General features: G+C 40.2%; 2 pseudogenes; both read left to right on the top strand.

Annotated features, from left to right (window-relative positions):
* Window positions 1-2,091: 2,091 nt before the first annotated feature.
* LOC126084510 (olfactory receptor 11H7-like) lies at window positions 2,092-3,036 on the top strand (annotated as a pseudogene).
* An 8,686-nt stretch (window positions 3,037-11,722) lies between these two features.
* LOC126084565 (olfactory receptor 11H4-like) lies at window positions 11,723-12,691 on the top strand (annotated as a pseudogene).
* The last annotated feature ends 2,373 nt before the right edge of the window (window positions 12,692-15,064 follow it).

A 15,064-nucleotide genomic window follows, 5' to 3' on the forward strand; every position in this document is an offset into this window, starting at 1 on the left:
AGTTCAGCCTTCTGCATTTTGGGTCAAAGTCTGTGACTCTGAGTTCAAAGTCATTGCTGATGCTGCTCTGTTCCAGGGATAATGGTTGTTCTCTGCATCACTGCTTTCTCAAACTTGTTGAGTTATATTTCTTGCTTAGAAAAATGGAGACCATATAGAGTTCCTGGAAACCCTGGTGGCGTAGTGGTTAAGTGCTATGGCTGCTAACCAGAAGGTCGGCAGTTCGAATCCACCAGGCACTCCATGGAAACTCTACGGGGCAGTTCTACTCTGTCACAATGAGTGGGAATCGCCTCGACAGCCGTCAGTTTTTTAGGGATAGAACTCCTATGGTGGAGAAACATTTTTCAAGATGCTTCACCACAGTGATCATCAATGCAGGTTAATTTAACTGTTCACAAAAATCCTCCTTTAAAAAAGCATTTTAAATTAGGATTTATATATTTTATATACAAAGACCCTCAGCAAGACGGATTGACACAGTGCTTACAACAATGGGCTTGAAAATAGCAACCATTGTGAGAATGGCTCAGGACAAGGAGTGCTTTGTTCTATTGTACATAGGGTCATTATGAGTCAGAACCAACTAGACAGCACCCAACAACAACATATATGTGTATGTGTGTATGTGTGTGTGTGTGTGTGTATGTATATATATATGTATCTTTCAGTTCCTTTCTCTTCTTGGTTTCTTGTCCATTAGACTACAACCTGGTTTGACATAACCAACCCAATAGAAAGGTTATGGTTTCTTCTAGATACATAGGCTCAGAGGTTACTAAACTTCATGCCTTATGAATTTAGTGAGCCTGCAACAGCTGCATAATATATTTCTCTGATTTCATATAACCGCATTGAATAGAAGGGGTTTTTTTTTTTCAAGTTGATTATTTCAGTGTGTACTCTTATTTATATACCTTCACCCTTTGTTCAATACAGGAAACTAAATCAACCTAGTCACAAAATACACCACTTATATGAAAAAGATTTTTAAGGTAAATTTTCCTCTTATCAATCAAAAAGTTAAAGTTACCTTGTTAGATTTTTCTGGAGATTGTAACATGTTAAAGCTGTTGCTGTGCTCTTTTCTCTGAGTTACATGTTGGTCTTAAAAAGAAACCTCCTTTGGTAATGGTGTTCTAAAGGGAGCAAGAGGAAATTTTTTAAAGTGGGTGAATAATATTTCTTTGAAACAATATCTTTGATTCTCTTGTATTCTTTTGTTTTAGGGGCTGTTTTTTAAATGGACTAAAATAAAATCTTCCAAATCGTAAATTTGAAGCAAAACTTGTGGCGGCCATAGTAAGAAGAGCTTTAGAAAAGAGTCTCTTTAGTGATTGTAATTTCCTTCTCAATACATCCCATAGGTTACATTTATCTTTAATGACATATCTTTTTAAATGTCTATGAAGGATGAGAAATTAACAATCACCCTTTCAGAAATGGTAATACTGACTTTTTTATTGCTAAAAACAAAGAATTAAAAACCAAATGAGCTGGAGTCCAATTTAAATGTATTTAGTTTTTAGTATATATACATAAAGAATTTTATCATTTGAATATCCTTATGGATTTTTTTTCTAGTATCACTCAAAAGTATTGGATCGAAAATAAATTCTTCTAATGGAAATGGCTCCAAGAAAGAAAGAACCTAAAATAATATAAAAGCACAAGTCATTCAAACTGATTAGAAAATTTGATGATGGTATGCATGCCATCACATATCGATGTCAATAGCACTAAGTAATTGCTGTGTATAAACAGCTTTCACTGGAAAAAAAATTAGGTAAAAGACAAACCATTTTTCCTCTAGTTTAAGGCTTCTTAATATCAGAAGAAAATGAAATTTAACTGACTTTGTCCACTGCCACAGAAAGTTCAAGTAGCCTGGAAGTGTATATTTACAAAGAGTTAGGGCCAAAAGATTCATTCAGAACACGGAAGGATTCGTTCAAGACTTTCTTTTAGAATATCCATATGTTTGCCTGCATGAATCAAACTCTCTGTCCCAAGAAAAACTTCAGGCTGCCTCAGCAGCAAACAGAGTCAATTGTCATTATCTATCTGTCTTCTCTCCACAGTCTGGGGACCATGAATAAATCAGGAATATCTACTGTAACACACTTTGTTTTGCTGGGCTTTCCTGGTCCCTGGAAAATGCAGATCATTCTTTTCTCGAAGACTCTGTTGGTCTAGATCCTGACTCTGACTGGGAATGTGGCCACCATTTGTGCAGTGAGATGGGACCCAAGACTCCATACCCATATGTACGTGCTTCTGGCCAACTTCTCCTTCCTAGAGATCTGGTATGTGACCTGCACAGTTCCCAACATGTGGGTCAATTTTCTTTCCAAAACCAAGACCATTTCCTTCTCTGGCTGCTTCACTTAGTTCTACTTCTTCTTTTCCCTGGGCACACTGGAATGCTTCTTCCTCTGTGCCATGGCTTATGATCGTTACCTGGCCATCTGCCACTCACTACACTATCCCTCCATCATGACCCAGAGGCTCCGTGGCATTCTGGTGTCTCTTTGTTGGCTCATCGTTTTCCTTGGACATTTAATTCCCATTTTCTTCATTTCCCAACTACATTTTTGTGGTCCTAACATCATTGATCACTTCCTGTGTGATGTGGACCCACTGATGGCCCTGTCCTGTGCCCCTAAAGCCATCATAGAGCATGTATTCCACTCTGTGAGCTCTCTTATTATCGTTCTCACCATTTTCTACATCCTTGGGTCCTGTTCCCTGGTGCTCAGATCTGTGCTTCAAGTCTCTTCTTCAGCTGGTCAGTGAAAAGCCTTCTCTACCTGTGGATCCCACTTAGTGGTGGTATCTCTGTTCTGTGGAACCATAATGGTGATGTATGTGACTCCCACATCTGGCATTTCAATTGCTATGTGGAAGATCATCACACTGATATACTCTGTAGTGACACCAGTCTTAAACCCTATCATCTACAGCCTATGCAACAAGGACATTAAATATGCCCTCTGTCACGTACTTTTTGGGATGAGAATTACCCAAAGCTCATGAATAGGCTTTGTACAACCCAATAAACTTATTAGTGTAAGTGAGAGAATAATCCTCTTTCTCTAATTCAAACTGACTTTGCTGTATTCATAATCATCAGAGATCATTTGTGCAAAGCCAAACTCATTGTGTATTGATCATATGTTGATTCCCATTTAGTTTCAGATATGTGTTTCCATGGGGAGAAAAGATTAGCCCCCCAACAAATCATAAAAATAACTTCAAAATCTTAATATTTATCCAGGAAGGTTTTGATACTTTTTTAAGTCTGCACAACTTTGGAAAGAGAAATCAATCAAGTTATTTTCTTACATACTTTTCTATCACTTTTTTTTTTAAAGCCATGTAACAATAAGCCTCTTATATTTTTGGCAGAATCTCCACATATCAATGCTGGACATACTAAGAGATTATGAATCAGTCTCTCAGAACTCTTGGCTCATCATCCTCGTCAACAGTGTACAAATGGAGACTGGAAGTGTGATGGAGGCCATTAGTAAGAATATCCTCGATGAGAGTTGTTAGTGTGCTATGTGATCTCCCTAAGCAAAGTAAGGGGTACATCAAGAAAACCATTCAGAGAGCTTGACCTTGTTCCCTGGAGTTTGAGGGACACCAAGGCTGTCCCTGGATTCTATCTGGAAAAAAAAAATTATAAATGCTGTGGAGGACCTGTCTCTGAGAGCAGAGCAGAGCAAGATGAGCTATAATGGGAGCAAACTGAACTCCATCAATAGTAGGACAAATATAGAATACCCACATTCGGACTGGGTCGACCTCATGGAAGGTAAGCATTTTGGGCCATCTTGAAAGGGATCCCACCCAGAAGTACTATCTGTCAAAGTAAGGTAATGCCAAAAGAGAGTCTGGGACACCAGAATCCAGGAATGAGAAGAAAGTCATAAGTAGCCAGCCAGGGAAGCGTTGTCCATATCAGGGAATTGCATTTGAGGTAGCCCCTCACCACCAAAAAAAAAGCACTCCGTGAGAGAAAACACTCAGACTTTTGCCACAGCTAGAAGCCGAAAGTGCCTAAATAGAGATATCACAGTCAAAGAAGAACTTTCCAGGCCTTACTTCTCCTTCACCCCAAACTTAAATAACCAGCAGAAGCCTAGCAATGTGAGAGAGGGGGAGTGGAAGGGTAGGTGAGAAGAAGCAAATCAACCCTAAGTCAGACTCAGTATGTGGGAAGAAGTTTTAGTTTTGATAAAAATTAAAATTTTGGTTTGTACTTTCCAATACATGGATAAAAAAAAAAAAAAAAGGAGAACATATATTAATACTAAGAGTCATCAGAAAAGCTGTCATATCTGCCCAAGATATTATTCAGAGTAGAAACAAATAGGCCCTCAGAAGATGTTTGAAGTAGACACGATCAGTAAAAATAAAATTCTTTCTATTTTCACCCTACTAAGCCCAAATCTGATGGTATAGTGGTTAAGTGCTACTGCTGCTAACGAAAAGGTCAGCAGTTTGAATCCACCAGGCACTGCTTGGAAACTCTCTGTCCTATAGGGTCATTATGAGTTGGAATCAACTTGACAGCAACAGATAAGGCCAAATCATCCAATAATATAGTTACAGATGAGAATATTTAAACATTCCTGTAGCCTAAGAGAGGAAGAAAACCTTCACCTAGGGGGACCCAGTGGCGCCTCCTCAGCATTCCATGGGCAACAGGAGAGCACTGCACTTCAGGTTGGCAGAAAGACCTAAAAAGGGTGGGAAAATAAATCAGAAAACATGTTTAAGAAAGGCACTAAAGACATGTTGAGTGGGGGCTGGTCACCCCAGAAATACCAACCTGTGATATCAGTTAGACCTTTGGGGTGGGGAGGGGGACTGATATTGAATTCAGTGACATGACCAATAATTCAATCAATCATGCCTGTGTAATGAACCCCAATAAAAACTCTGGACACTGAAGCTCCAGTGAGCTTCCTGGTTGGTGGTAGTAGACATCAATGCACCAGGAGAGAAAACACATCCTGAGGACACAGAAGCTGTTTGTCAGGGACCCTTCTGGGCCTCATCCTAGGCATCTCTTCTTTCGTGTCCTTTTCATAAAATGTATTCCTAAAAAAGATAGTAGTACATGTTTGTTACAAAATTTTCAAACAATACAAGAGAGTATAAAGTCAAATGTAAAAAGCTCCCACCATCCTTCTCCACAATCCCACTTCCTACAAATAACAAGTTTAGTAGCAGTTAGGCTTGTATGCATATAAAAACACATGCCAACAAATGCATACGTATATAAAGGTTTGATTTTCTTTAAACTGATCATATTATACGACTATTCTGTAACTTTTTTTAAATTTCTTAACATTTTGTGAGCTTCTTTACAGGCCAATACAAATAGATATATGTCGTTCTTTTTCACGGTTGAATAGTATCCTATTGTATGAATTAACCTAATTTGTTTTATTTAATTATTCCCCTATTGCTAGACACATTGCTTTAAAGTGCTTTCTTCTCACAGAGATTCAAGTTATTAAAAGAAAAATTTCTTTGGTGATCTGCTCCCTTGAAGATTATATCCTAGGAAATCCTATGGGGCAGTTCTATTCCGTCCTATAGGGTTTTTAGTAGTCTAAATCAACTCAAAGACACATGACAACAACACGACTGTGGTAGGGAGAGAGAGGGACCAGAATCTCCTACCCCACTCAGATAAAGAACTCAGAAGGCTTTTTTTTTTTACAATGTGTATGCTACATTTTTTTTTATTGTACTTTAGATGAAGATTTACAAAGCAAACGAGTTTCTCATTAAACAATTAATACACATATTGTTTTCTGACATTGGTTGCCAACCCCACAACATGTCAACACACTCCCCTTCTCGACCTTGACCTTGGCTTCCCCATTAACAGCTTTCCTGTCCCCTCCTGCTTTCTTGTCCTTGCCTCTGGGCTGGTGTGTCCATTTAGTCTCATTTTGTTTTATGGGTGTGTCTAATCTTTGACTGGAGGTTGAACCTCAGGAGTGATTTCATTACTGAGCTATAAGGGTATCCTCGGCCCATACTCTCTGGGTTTCTCCAGTCTCTGTCAGGCCATTAAGTCTAGTCTTTTTTTGTGTGTGTGGATGAGTTGGAATTTTGTTCTACATTTTTCTCCAGCCCTGTCTGGGACCCTCTATTGTGATCCCTGTCAGAGCAGTCGACAGTGGTAGCTGGGCATCATCTCGTTGTGCTGGACTCAGTATGCTGGAGGCTGTGGTACATGAGGCTTATTAGTCAGTTGGATCAATATTTCATTTGTGTCTTTGATTTTCTTCATTCTCCCTTGCTCCAGCAGGGTGAGACCAGTGAGCATCTTAGATAGCTTTTCCCAAGCTTTTAAGACCCCAGAAGTTACTCAACAAAGTGGAGTGTAGAACATTTTCTTTATAAACTATGTTATGCCAACCGAGCAAGATGTTCAAGAACTAGGAAGCTTTTGAAAGAAATTAAGAGGGGTTAATCACTGGAAAGCGTAAGTGATTTATTAAGTTTTTGAGTAAGGCCATTTGGCAAGTAAAGCCATTTGACCATTTTCTTATGATAAGGCCACCTGAATCCTGGGAGACCTAAGGAAAGAGAGAGGGAGAAAAGGACCTCTCTAGTTCAAAAAATATCTGTTGCCATCTAGTCAATTCCAACACATAGTGAGACTATAGAGCAGAGAAGAACTGGCCCATAGGGTTTCCAAAGCTGTAATCTTTATGAGTCGGAATCAGCCTGACGGCAATGCGCTGGGAATCTTTACGGAGCAAGACTGCCACAACTTTCTCCTGGCAGGTTCCAATGCCCAATCTTTTGGTTTGCAGCCAAAAACTTAACCACTGCACAATCAGGGCACCTTCTTCTCTAGTTACTCATTGCCGTCAAGTCAATTCCAACTCATAGCACCCCAATAAGACAGAGTAGAACTGCCCCATAGGGTTTGAAGGAGCAGCTGGTGGATTCAAACTGCCGACCTTTTGCTTAGCAGCTGATCTCTTAACCACCGCACCACCAGGGCTCCTTTTCTCTAGTTAGGTGCCTGGAAACTATAAAGACTAGGGGAAAAAAAGATGGTTAGGGAGATAAAGCAGGAAAAGGCAGAGATAAAGCAGGAAAAGGCCCATCATAAGTTTATCCGGAGTCCCTGGTGGTGCAAGCAGTTAACACAATGGGCTGCTAACCTTAAGGTTGGCAGTTAGAATCCACCCACAGGTGCCTTGGGAGAAAGGCCTAACAATCTGCTTCCAAAACTTCAGCCACTGAAAACCCTGAGGAGCACAGTTCTACTCTGACACACATGGGGTCACCAGGAGTTGGAGTAGACTTGACAACAACTGCTTTTAAAGCTTATTTGAAGAGGAGATCATGAAGTCAGTCTTGGTCAGTTGTTTGCAATGAACCATTCTCTAGAACACAAGAGTGGGGAATTTTCTTTAACCACCACTGCTCCCCAAAATCTTAAGGCTCAGGTAAAATTTAACTTTATCATAACGCACGTTAAAGTTTGCGAACCTTTGGCTTAGACTGTCTTTGAATATCAATTTCATGTACAAGCTGGCCCAGGTTATCGGTGCAGATTTTCTCATTGCTCATCTCCATCACCTTTCCCCAGAAGCCATGTTAAAAAGAAGAAGTAGACTGAGAGGGTCCTTGAAAGAAGCTGCAATTTTTTAGAAGAAAAACAAATGCCAAAAGATAAAAAATGGAAGTAAATCTCTGCTCACATTTGTACTGATTTCAAATTCCCTACTGCGGAGTCCTGGTGAGCAGTGGTTAAGAGCTTGCTGTAGCCAAAAGGTCAGCAGTTCAAATTCACCAGCCGCTCCTTGGAAAGCCTATGGGGCAGTTCAACTCTGTCCTATAGGTTGCTATGGGTCGGAATTTACTCCATGGCAATGGGTTTGGGTTTGGATTTTTGGAGAATGAACTCAGAAGGGAACCTGACAATTTGACTCAATTAGTCAATTAAATGGCTTCTGTATATGGACAATCATGGGATTCCTGCCACATCTATTAAGTAATTATTCATTATCAGGTCACTCCAGGCAGTTCCTACCTAATACCAATCACCTCGTCATCACAGTGACCGAGTCCAGGAAAAATGAGTGGACTTAATTTTAAAGTGACCAACAGAATACAGATTCCTGTTTCTCTGTGTAGCTAGAGAGGAAGAATTTGTTCACAGATATCTCTCCGTTTCAGAGTTAGATTCAGGAGCAAAATTAACACTTAATTTCACTGATCTCCACAGAGGTAATTCCTTAATGGAAAGCAATCTCTTTGCAATAAAACCCAAAATCAAACCAAATCGAATGCCATCGATTACAACTCATAGCGACCCTATAGGACGAAACGGAACCTCCCCATAGGGTTTCCAAGGCTGTAATTTTTACAGAAGCAGACTGCCACATCTTTCTCTAGCAGGGTGGTCAGGTGGACACCTATCCTTCAGTTAGCAGCCAAGCACTTAACCACTGCACCACCAGGGCTCCTTTTACAATAGAAACCCTCCTGAAATTTATCTGGTATTTCCCCTGGCTTCTCTGTTTCCAGGAACCCTGGTGGCACACTGGTTAAAGCACTCGACTGCTGACTGAAAAGTCAGTAGTTCAAACCCACCAGCCACTCTGCAGGAGAAAGATGAGGCAGTCTACTTCTGTAAAGATTTACAGCCTTGGAAACCCTACAGGGCAGTTCTACCATGTCCTGTAGGGTGGCTATAAGTCGCAGTCAACACGACGGCAGTGAGTTTGGGGTTCAGTTCACTGTTTCTTTAACTCTAGCCACACCCTGGGATCTAGTCTACTAAAACCTCGGTAAACCTCAAGGGTTGGAAAGAGGATGCACTCCAGGGGAAACTTGGAGCCACAGAGACCACCTGGGGAGAGACACAGGGTTTTACAGTAATCCCTCAGAGGAAACACAAATTTAAGCATCTCCACAGACTCCTAGAAAACAAGACTCTGGAGTCTCCAGGTTCAATAATACATGATGCCCTCAACTGGGGTTTTCCTCATCAGAGGTAGTGAGAAGGTGATGCTAGTTGCTGAAGTTATGTTCAAGCCCACCGTGTCTATCCCTCTCTGCAAGCTGAGCCAGGAAACCCATCATTACATGTAAGAGAACAGGAACAATTTCCACATTACAGCTATGGCTGTGATAGACTACCGGAAGAAAAAAACCAAACTGATTGCCATTGACTCGATTTCAAATCATAGCGACCGCATGTGTTACAGAGCAGAAATGCCCATAGGATTTTCTTGGCTGTAAACTTTACAGAAACAGATCACCAGGCCTTTCTTCTGTGGCACTGTTGGGTGAGTTCGAGCCACCAACCATTAGTAACTGAGAGGAAACCATTTGTGCAAACCTTTGTGATATTCTACAGAGTGCCTTTTACTACATCGATCTGATTATCACCGTTCTTCTGGAGAAACTCAAAGGAGGCAGTGTAAAAGTTCAATATGTGAATACAGGACACTTCTATTCACTAGGTGACCTTAGAAAAGTCATGTTCCCTCTCTGAGCTTCATCTGCACAATGGTTAGAATAGATCTTCTCACCATTTCTTCCAATTCTGTGATTAGGGATCAACTTTGCAAAAAGTAGCTCATTCTGTTTTTATAGGAGTGATCAGGAGGTATGATTCTTCTCTCAGTCTACCTGAGCAGACCACAGTATGTCAAGTGAGGAACATTTAGGAGGAGCCTATTTAATGAGGCAAGCACTCTTGGGGTGGGTGGACTGACTAATTGGTTGGTTTTTTGTAGTGGAAAGGAGTTATGAAAGAGCTGATCCTCTGGTTTATAGCCCACTAGTGACTATAGAATCCCAAAAGCATGAGAAATAGTATGTTTGTGGCATAAAATGATGGATATTCCATTCTAATAACCTAACTATTCCCAGATAGTAATTTTGGAGGCCTTAGAGGGTAGGGTTTATGCAGAATTTTGTGAATTCATTCATTTCATCAAGGTTGAACCTGAAAATTGATGACTTAGGCTCTTCTGTTCAGCTCCCCTTACTTATCTGCACTTCCACCAAAGGCTACAGGGAAAAACCTGCTGCTAATAGATCAATAAGAGGGGGTACAATGGTAGAAAAGATGTAGTTGTCAGTGTAGAACTGAGAGTGTCCTGAACTATTAGTCACAGCCAGCAGACATGGCTCATTTCTCAGAACAGAGGATGGGAAGCTCAGATCTGCTATTCTGGTCCCTGGTTTATATCTGTGACCTTGGACTTGGTTCCCAACCTGTAACAGGGAAAGCAATTTATTTCTGCTTCATAAATAACAATCTAGGAATCATCTATTGAGCAACTTATTCAGGGAGGAAGGAAAACAAATGTGTTTTCAATTTATTTTTGATTGGAAAATGAACAACTTTATAACTACTTTTGTTCCTTTTTTTATGCCTCCCTAAAAACAACCTCCAGCAGGGGACTAATGATGTTGGAATCCAGGTCTTCATTCTGAAGGATCCTTTTTCTTCTTTGCTTTTCAGAGTTTTTTCTCTTCCATTCCTGACAAAGTTGTGACTGGTGACCTCCAATACAGAAGGCAAGAGATCTGAATTTAACAAGAAAACTCAACATCAAAACAACCATTTTAATTTTTTTGGTAAGACTCTTAATTCAGGGCTTTATGAATATTAATCAATTATAATCTGTTGTTTAAAAACACATATTTGTGCATTTTGCTTGCTCAGCTCTTTAAATTATAAATGTGTTGCTACTGAAAAGTACATGCCTGTCCAAATATTTGGAAATGTCTTCTCCTCCCTTTTAGAGAATAAAATAAATTCTACCAGATAAAATTGCTACACCATTTGTTCTCAGATCCCTTTACAAAATTCTTTTATTGGCTTAACCACCTAAAAAGGCTCACTAAATAAACTAAACTTTTGTATTGAAAACACCTTTTTTTTTTGTTGTGTCAACTAGGTAGGATCTGAAGGTGAAAAATAAGATAGATCCTTTCTGCATAGTATGTATAAAAAACTTCACTTGCAAAAGTTAGATATATTTGAAAAATAATATTCTCACTTGTCCTTATTTTGGAACAAAGGTATTTCTAATGCTGAGATTTTGTTTGTTTTTTGTTTTGTTTTTCTTTCTGGGTGCCATGCAACCAGTTAGAGTAGTAAAAATAAAATCTTGAAAGGAAAAATTGAAGAATAGCCCTAAGTCTTGGGTGGGGTGATGTCTGTGACAAATTAGGCTATCCTGTAAGGCCAGTGTCCTGGTATGGGTTTTATCTCCATGTATCAGTCAACTAATTCTGTTGCCAAAGGCTTAATCCAACCTCACACCAGCTGTTCTCAAAGTATATGTTCTTGTTTGTGGGTATATGTTTGTTTTGTTTTTAACAAGGTGGGCTAGATAAGAGAAAGTAGATGAGCTTGTACATAAAGGCCTCTTATCTACATTGGAAACACAAGTCAAAAGCAGAAAAGGTCTTATGCATCAAAAAGAAAAACACATCTGGTGATACCACTGCTGTGGAACATTCTAGGTGCACTGGATTCTGCCAAAATAATATTGAGATTTAGAGCCACAATTAATTCAAAATAAGGTGGGATTTCTTCCCAGCTGGTCTCAGAATACGTCATGTATTTTCCATTATAGGCCAAGCTCCCTTCTCAGTAAAATCCGTGAGATACATAGGAAGCAGAGCAACTCGGATTAAACTCATTTCTTTTTTCTTCATAGGTTTAAAATCCATGAACAGGTCAGCAACACACATCGTGACTGAGTTTGTTCTCCTGGGATTCCCTGCTTGCTGGGAGATGCAGATTTCCCTCTTCTCATTGCTTTTGGTGGTTTATGTCTTGATCCTGCTGGGGAATGGAGCCATCATCTGTGCAGTGAGATGGCACCCACGACTGCACACCCCCATGTACTTTCTGCTGGGCAACTTTGCCTTCCTTGAGATCTGGTATGTTTCTTCCACAGTTCCCAACATGTTAGCCAACATTCTCTCCAAGACCAAGGCCATCTCATTTTCTGGTTGCTTCCTCCAGTTCTATTTCTTCTTTTCCCTGAGCACTACTGAATATCTCTTCCTGGCAGTAATGGCTTATGATAGGTATCTGGCCATGTACCACCTGCTGCACTACCCCACCATCATGACCAGGAGGCTCTGTGGCATGCTGGTGCCTCTCTGCTGGCTCATTGGATTCCTTGGCTACCCAATCCCAATTTTCTTCATCTCCCAACTTCCCTTTTGTGGTGCCAATGTCATCGATCACATCCTGTGTGACATGGACCCACTCATGTCTCTGTCCTGTGCCCCAGCCCCCATTACTGAATTTATTTTCTGCACTCAGAGTTCCCTTGTCCTCTTTGTCACTATTATGTATATTCTTTGATCCTATACTCTACTGCTCAGAGCTGTTTTTCAGGTCCCCTCTGCAGCTGGCCAGCGGAAGGCCTTCTCCACATGTGGCTCTCATTTAGTTGTGCTGTCTCTTTTCTTTGGGACAGTCATGGTAATGTATGTGAGTCCTACATATGGGGTCCCGACTTTGATGCAGAAGATCCTCACACTGGTATATTCAGTATTGACACCTCTCTGTAATCCCCTGATTTATAGTCTTCGTAATAAGGACATGAAATTTGCCCTGAGAAATATCCTGGGTAGAATGAGAATAAGTCAAAATTCATGAGTCAAAGATGTGCCATACTTCCAAGTTCTAATGAAGAACAAGGTGAAGATGTGCTCATTATCGCCATGGTCTTTTAGTCCTCACTTTGTGGAGTTAGGGGCCAGATATTCTATCTGCTATGTCCAACTTTAAATACCTTTCCTGTACTGATCTACTTAAACCTTAACGCACTGGGCTTCAACACTGAGTAAAAATTTTTTAGTGTCTGTACTTATTGGAATGATACAACGCAATTGTTATCTGAGAGAAGTTAGATTTTGGTATAACATCAGTTTTAGAGCAAACATAGTCACCTTTCCTGAATAATTAAGGTGCAGTGACTTTTAACCAGCCATGGGACATTTCTAAACCTTTAACGGACACTTGTTTCTTATACCTAGTCTAATAATATTATCTAATCACCATCTCTTTCTATCAAAGAAAGAAGAAAAAAAAACTGACCAGAAGAAACTATTTGAACAGATTTTTTTAGGGGTATAATTCCCTTGTCACAAGTTTGAAATAAAACTTTGACACATGCCAAACAGTAATTTGTTGCAGTTGCTCTAACACTTCTGTCATTACACTTACCACATTAGGCTGTAATTTACTTATTCATATGTACGTCCCTTTGAGGGAGCTCCTTGAGGACAGGAATTGCCTTTTTCATTTCTGGATCCCCACCACAGTGAGAGATAGTAAAGCAGTTTTTGACACCCGGGAACTGGCCTAACACTATCAGGTCCTGGTGTTGACAGGAGCTGGCCCACCACCCACAGTTAGGCAGGCAGAGTGTCCTCTGCTGAACATAAACAATTGTACACAACACCAGTCTCAGACAAGGCCACTCTGTGATCAGGATGGATCAAGACAAAATCAAGACCACTCCACAATCACATCTGAGCAGAGTCCAAAACAAGAGCACTATCCAAATTACAAAAAATGACCAAACATCCCCTTTTTCTGCCTCATATGAATGACTGCTTTTTCTTCACCAAGTATAGCTTTAACCCAACTTCAGTGCTACTGCCTTATAGATAAAAATTAAGATGCCAAATCATAGAATTTTCCGCTACTTTCTCTCAGCATCCACGGAAAAAACTTACTTCCTTAAGCTCTCCCCAAAATCACCTAACAAAAACCCAAATCACCTAATAACTATTTTCTAACACCCTGACATGCACCATAGTTTATCAGGGCATAGATTCTCCCTCATGATGACAAACCAATAAACCCAAATTCAACTTTGTTCAACCACAGGGATGATATGGTGATCTTTCATATGATGGAAATCAACAGTAGTTCAATACTCAGCATACAATAAGGGCTTAAATATGTTTATTGAATATTTTCTATCTCAATTTTTTTACTTACAAAAGTAATATGAGGTTGTCATTACAAATTAAAGCAACGTAAAAGTGTATAAAGATGGTGGATTTCCCTTCTCCATTCACATTCCCACCAATCCTTCTCTCTGCTACTCAGAGGCAATATATCTAAATTCCTCTGTCTGGCCTTCATAATATGGCCCCAGTAAACCTATATTATTTGTTTCCCACTGCTTCCCAACATGAACCCTCAGGCTTAGTCAGGCCAGTCACCTGACTCCTCCAATCTCTATCATCCCTGCACCTTGGCTCAGGCTGCTTTTTAGCCCACAGAGCCTCACCTCATCTTCTGCTCTGCCACTTGAGAAAGACACTTAACATTTATGATGCCTGGGGTCTTATTTTGTAAAATGGGTACAATTTATATCTTGTAAGAATTTCGTAAAGATTAAATGAGACAATTTATATAAGGACCAAAGCACAGAGAGACAGAAGACTCTCGGCATATGTTCGTTCCCCTCTCCTTCCTAACTTTCAAGCCTCAGATTAACCACAACTTCCTCCTTGAGTGATTTTGTGTCTACAGATGACTGGCCCGGCTGGAGCTGAGGGTTTGTGTTGGGAAGCATGGAAAACAAATAATACAGATTAAAAAAAAAAAAAATTGCTCTCCAGTCAACTCTGACTTGTGGAGACACCATGTGTGTCAGGGTAGAACGGTGCTCCATATGTTTTTCAATGGTTGATTTTTTGGAAGTTAATCAGGCGGACATTGAGGTGTTTCTGGGTGTCCCCAAACTTCCCAACATTTTGGTTAGCAGCCAAGCACATTAACCTTTTGCACTATCCAGGGACTTCCAATATAGGCCACATTATGAAGGATGATGAATGCCAGACAAAAGAATTTAGATATATTGACTCTGAGGAGGGGACAGGAGGACAAATAAATTGGAAGAAGGGAGGAACAGAAGCCTAGGTAACCTCCTTCATGACCTCAGGTATCCATGACATCCCAATCTGCCACCTGTTCTATGTCCATAAATCACATCACCTCCACCTACATACC

The sequence above is a fragment of the Elephas maximus genome, chromosome 10 (assembly GCF_024166365.1).
Source record: "Elephas maximus indicus isolate mEleMax1 chromosome 10, mEleMax1 primary haplotype, whole genome shotgun sequence".
Taxonomy (NCBI): domain Eukaryota; kingdom Metazoa; phylum Chordata; class Mammalia; order Proboscidea; family Elephantidae; genus Elephas; species Elephas maximus.